The sequence below is a fragment of the Ammodytes marinus genome (genome assembly GCF_949987685.1).
Source record: "Ammodytes marinus genome assembly, chromosome: 12".
In the NCBI taxonomy this organism is placed as follows: Eukaryota; Metazoa; Chordata; class Actinopteri; order Uranoscopiformes; family Ammodytidae; genus Ammodytes; species Ammodytes marinus.
The window spans coordinates 6,950,017-6,956,845 of record NC_137216.1 but is presented as its reverse complement, the minus strand read 5'-3'; positions in this window follow the sequence as shown (position 1 = coordinate 6,956,845).

Here is a 6,829-nt window from a genome sequence, read left to right as displayed (position 1 = left end):
TTTGCTTCTAATGGCTCTGAATTTAAAGAAGCTGAAGACTTAGATTAGCTTAAGGTATCTTTTTGCAGGGGAAAATAACAGTGGAATTTTCTGCATCTTGGAGGGAGATCTGAGGCACGTATCATTTTGCACTTCTTATTTTTTGATACACTGTTGATCAAGAATAGTAATCTAGTAGCACGCTTGTATAGCTTTGTTCTTTAAAGGTACAGGAGAGTCTTTTTTTTAGACCCCTGAAATCAAAGGTAGTACTCATCCACCTGTCCACACTTCATGGTCAGTTTTGTTTACTCCACGTTCAGTGATATCGGCCAGAGACACACGCAAACAGTTTCCCTGATCAGTGTTTAAATGGGACCCCTAATGGCAGTGATTACCATCCACAGTCACAGCACAGGTGGTCATACCTGTGATGATACGATGGATGCCCGGCAGTGTTTGTTGTATTTGTGGAACCGGCTCAGAGTGGATGTCTGGCCGCACAGTGGGAAGGAATGGTACCCTTTTGTCACTAAATCAAAGGCCCCCGCGGAGGAGAAAATGGCATGCTGGGACCAAAACAGATGGCGATGGATCTTTAAATGACCCTTTTTCACAGACCAGCGTGTGTTGGACACACGCTCACTTAAAGGTGGCCTTGTAAGTTACTAGGAGAGTGCATGTGTGTGTGTGTGTGTGTGTGTGTGTGTGTGTGTGTGTGTGTGTGTGTGTGTGTGTGTGTGTGTGTGTGTGTGTGTGTGTGTGTGTGTGGTGTCTGTGATGCTATCAATTCTAAAGCTAATGGTCCAATTTTCGAGGTGTTGAGCTTTACACACATACACCTTGGAATGTGAGGCATGCCTTGCATTTCTGTGGTTGTGTGTGTGTGTTCTTCTTTGTGTAAGTGTATGTTTTACCGGGTCCAACACCATCAATTTCCAAAGCAATGGGCCAATTGAGGTTGAGGTGCAATTTGTTGATTGCAAGATCAATGTGAGGGCTCTTCTGGCCAGTCATCCAACCCGCTGTTTGCCAAAGAGTATAATTCTTGAAAGATAGCTATGTGCCTTCCAAGCAAAATGGTTTCATTTTCGCTATTGTGTCATTGCACTTCCCCCAACACCGCTGGCAGAGGACATTTTATTATTCAATGGTATGGAGATTATTTACGTTTTGAAGGCCTCATGCCCGTCCAAACATGCCGTCAAAAATGGTGGGGGAGTTATGCATGTCTAAGATAAGTGTCAGATTCCAAAGCTAAGTGGTTATCTGCTGGGCTCAGTAAGGTGTTGGGTTGGGGGGAATCATTTGTGTGTGCGAAGCGAAGGTTATCGTGTGCTTAAAACAGAAGGAGAGTTTGGGTGTATTTGTCCGTCCCACAAATAAACCAAAGGTCATAAGAGATTGATTGCAGGCTACATCAATACGTATAGCCACACTACTCCTCTGTATTTTACTTGTACACTAAATAATGGTCCAGGGCAAAAGCTTACAACACATAGTAGTCCTATATCCTACAAAAGGCACCACCTGTTTATCTTTTAGGCACTAAATAGGAGGTTAGTCTGATCACTAGGACCAAGGGGGACTACAATTGGGCATCTGCCTCCTGTCCCAAGACAACCCATTTATTATGATGCCCAGATACAATTGCACATATACCATATAATAACCTACAGAAGGCTATTATTTTATCATTGTCAATGTGCACACTACAGAAAAGAGATAACAAGAAGAAGGAAAGTGAAGGATTTATTCTAAAAATGCCAGGATGTTACGCATAACTGATGAGGAAAGAAGCAAGAGTTGGAATAGCTGAGATCAGCCCTGATGCTACATCCATTTTATAAACTATCTATGGTATTGTCCCGTCCACCTAATATTTCACCCGGACTTTTCCGGTGGTTACAGGGAAGAAGCAGGGGAGAATTCCCATCCATGATGGACAGGTGACCGATAAACTCGGAGCGTCAATTTATTAAAAAATAAATAATTTCTTCAGAATTTGAAAATGTATAGACGTGTTTTAGTACATAACTCAAATATATATGCACCATATAACATTGGTTATGTCATTCTGTGAAGTTTAAATGCAAAATCTTAACATATTGTATCTTTAATGCCATTTGTCAGGAGAAAGCTGACTAAATATAGTTTATTTCAGTGTGTTAGCTGTGAAAGAAATACTGCAAAATGACCTCAATAAATACTACTTGACTAGGTAAAGTGCAGGTGAGCATGGAACATTCATTTACGTTCTATATGTATATATGTGACACAGATTCTAGTGTAATATTTGTTGTGGAATTAAGCTGAAAACATAAACCTCTCTTATAGTAAATGTCAGTGTGTAGACCTTGACCTTGGCCTTGAGGCAGCAGTGCCACCGAAAATGAACACTATTTAGTCCTTCTGTTGGCTACACTACCGAGTCTTAAATTAAAATGTAAGGAGACCAACATTCAATTCCAAGTTGCTTCCAATATCTGGGGCAGTATATTCCTCCTCCACCAACCATCTCACACAAGCTGTCACTGGCACAGACTCTCTTTAAAGTTGAATCAAAGTAATAGCTGCAAGTGTTACACCCACACATGGCACATGTTTTTTTTTATTTCTGGAAACAAATTGCAATTCCCTTTGTGTATCGGCAGTTTACACCCTAGCTAACTATGTAACGACTGTTTTAACTCACTTCCCTGAAAATGTAACAAACTTTTTGTTTTGTTTTTTGTATTTAAGTAGCAATCCACTGCGGGTCGATTCTGCTGTCCATTGAAGACAGCATTCTCCACATTCCTGGAGCTCAGATGAAAGCAGATAGTCAGACTTTCACAGAGATGTCCCCTCCTACTCCTCCCTGGCCCCGGGCCCACTGGATTTGAGCCATGTAAGCCAGCAGGAAAAGGCGGGGAAACGAACAGGATTAAACTGTCTGTTTGGGGTATACTGTGCAGACACACATAAAGCGTATACAGATATGGGGTGTGCCCAGGGGAAGGACAGCCTGGTACGGAGGTCTGTGAGAGGTCATGGAGGAAAAAAATAAACTAATCCATGCACTAGATCAGTCAGATACATGCTTACTTCACCCTCTTTCACTTTGCTTTAAAATTCTGTTATTTTACCTATTAAAGGGGGAGTCAGTAAATCAACACTTGTTGTCAAAATCAGTGAATATCCCCCCAGTAGGCCTACAGAGGTAAAATATATAAACGTAGGCTTATAGACCATACTAATAGACTTAATATTAGAAAAGTAATATACAATATATAAAATACTATTTTTTGATATTTCCATTATTTTAAAGTCACTAGAAAGCAGGAAACAATGTCTCTGTAGCCCTCACACTCCATAGGTTGGCAAGTAAACCCAAGGTTTAGCTACTGCAGTCTTCATTTTTAAAACCACAGCCTTATGGTTTTGTGCCAGTAGGAATTGAATCTTCCCTGTTGTGAATGTTTAATAGGCCTATTGCACTTCCAATTAATGTTAACTGAGTCAGTACACCTGTGTGATAGATTACCTTTTTTGTGTGTGGGTAATTAGATAATCTCACCCTAAAACTGAACTCAAAAGTTGGCAGCCCTGTGTTTATAAACCCTCAGTTTACCAGTTTAAAGCCTAGGATGTGTATCAACACTGGATTTATTGTCAGCTCACATACAGTAAACAGGTTGTGGACTCCACCTTTAAAACATGAACCAATTATGAGTTATACCGTGGACCTAATGAAAGAGAGTTCTACCCTTTAACCCCAATGTATAGGCTACACATTTTGTGCAATAAATCAATACCAGCTCATTATACTTAACATGATGCCCAACATCTTCAAAAACGGATCAGATCAGTTATTATGATTTTCACCATTCAAAACATTGCTAATATATAAACACAATAATATACAATATAAACTGTATAAAATGCATGGGCAGCAAGCGCAAACAATTGACTGCGCTTTATAAACAAGCCCAAAATCTCTAATAAAAATGTCAACACTGGCAGGCAGGGTGTGGCAGAGATTAGAATACTGGGCTGTCTGGGTGTGCCTTTACTGTTTTAGCCCGCCTCCCAGCACCGCCCAAGTTGATGCACTTTTTTGCATTTCAGGGAGGAGGCAGTTGAGCCCAAACTAGGGGGGTTTAGTTAACTTCTCAAGGTCAGTTCACTAAATAATCTGTTCATTTATTAATTCCAGAGCACACACTAGTTTTCGTTTCTCAATACCTTCCCGGCTCCATACTTTTCATTTTTGAATCGTATGAAGGGAGATGAGAAAGGAGGTGAAGGAGAATGGCCTGGCCTGTGGGACTGCACATTCTCCACTCGTCGTAATTAGTTTACGGAGGTCAAGTACAAGGCTGTGAGAAGTGGGAAGAAAAAAAAAAGCTTTATTATAAATGCGTCTCGCCAAAGCTTTGCATATAAACACTTGCATTTCTGTATAATTACTGACAGTCGAGGATGCTTCATTGCCCCGGATTTTCCGTGTTGAACTTGGCAAAAGTTGGAGTTGACATTATGAAGTTAATAAAAGACGAGGGGATCTGGCCTTCAGACAAAACAAGCACATGCCTTGGTACTGTGTGCCTGCAGGGCCCATTCAGAACTGATCCAGGAACATAAGGAAGTCTGCCTGAATGACCCGTGGGTGACCCTGACTGAGCACAGTTCCATCTCAGAGCTTCATTAAAGCCACTACGAGTAACTTTGTCCGTTGGAGTCTCCTTTGGACGAAAGTGGTAGTATCTTTACAACGCCTGCTGTCGTAAAGCTGTTTTCTAGCTCGTGCCAGGCGTGCGAGTGTCAAATGGTTAGGGCACCGCGCAATATAGTGCATGTCCGTGTGTTGAAAGTGTGGGGGCACGGACTCTTTTTGGCTCCGTGAGAGTGGTTAGTGACACAGCATCAACTAATGCCAGTCAGTGCCACACACACCTGATTGCAATGAGTTGATGCAGCAGTGTCACCTAACTACTCTCTCTCACGCAGCTGAAAGACTCTGTGTCCTCACAGAAAGCGAATGAACGAGAGACGGGAGTTAGTATGGATCACGTTGAGGTAATGTGTTTATGTTGTTGTAAATAATGACTATTTCAGATGAATAATGGTAATCTGATGATGGTGAAGCAAAGTAAACTTTGTTTTAGTACCAACCGCTCATTCATTTAGGAGTAAACACTGCAGTCTAGTTCGCTCCCGTGATATTGTGTATACGTTGCTTGGCAACGTCCTCCTCCCGCCCATATATCACTCTCCCTTTTAGCTTTTCTTCATTGCATTCTCTTTTTTTGATGGTTCAGCCCCGTTATCAGTCATTATGACGACAAATAACTGCAAATAGCTGCGCCACAATGAAATCTGTGACCAATACGAATATGTGACCATAGAGCCTGCACACGTAAACCGAAAATCGGGCTGGGTGTGCGACCAGACCAAAAGCAGACAAGGTACAGTTGTAACACTTTTTGCAATTTTTGCGATAAATCCAAAACTATTTAAACTAACCAGTAACCAATATGTTATATTATAAACTTCAATCTGTTAGCTACTGAAACAATGTATTTAAGTGGTTTTATGAAATGTGTAAAGGTTGCAAAATGTATTATAATACAGACTCTCTACTGTTACAACTGTCCCAGTATACAGGGACAGTTGTAACGCATGTCAGGGACAGTTGAAACATGTCTAAAATATTCAGAATTAATCAATCATATACTCAAAATGAAAGATATTATTGATCAGTCATATTATTGTGACTATTAATTTCTTGTTTTTAAGTAATCATTACCTTTTTTCATACTGCATGACAAAAAAGAAGCCATCAAATTACAATGTAAGAAATGTATTTAATGTGTATAGATCATACATCCTCAAACATGAGATTGATTTAATGATTATAACACACAACCTCAAACATGAGATCAAGGCCAAGACTCACTACCTCAAACAGGTATATGATGAAGTTATTTAATTGTGTGTGTTAATTGTCACAGGGTGTTACAACTGTCCCAGTATCACCAACCATGTTTTCATCTCATGTGAGCTAGCTTGATTGCTAGTTTGACACTTGTTAGCCATTTTTACTTTTAGCTTACAAAACAGTGATTCTAATAATACTTGTTTGGATTCATAGACATTTGATATGAGGACAGAATCCAAAAAAGTACATCTGAAAGAAAAGTTGATTTTTTTACCTCAAAAACAGACTTTTGTTGATAACGTCTTCTTGAAGTATCTGATGTGGCTCTCCTTTTGAATGAAAGGAGGGAAACTGACGGAGCACGAGCACAGTGAGTGTCATCACTCTAGCTTGTTTCTGATTGGAGGAATTCAAGGTGTTACAACCGTCCCGTGTTACAACTGTACCTGGTCTCCCCTAATAAAAACTATGTAAAAACGTCTTTCTTTGCACTGATGGTCTCGTTTGCTGTTAAAGGTAATTTATGACTATCAGAGGAAACATGGGGCTGTTTAAAACATATTTAAATGTTACTCGTAGCTGCTTTAATGGACTAAGATATTTTTCCTTTTCAGTAGGGCCTATAGCCTTGTGGTGTTTCTACTAACATTGTGACTTATGCTGGGCTCACACTAGAGGACTTTTAAAAGACTTTGAAAAGACTGAAACCCGCTCACATCTAAAGACAATCAACTCACACCTGAAGACAACTAGTAATTATTTCTCAGAGTGTTCAGTCACAGAATGAGATTTTGAAAAGACAGGGGGTCTCATATTGCAGGACTACAACTAGATTCCTTTTGAGATTAATTTTTATTTTCAACCCTGCTACCGGGGGGATTAAAAGTGATTTCAATCAAATAAATGGTATTTTTTAATAGGTAAAAT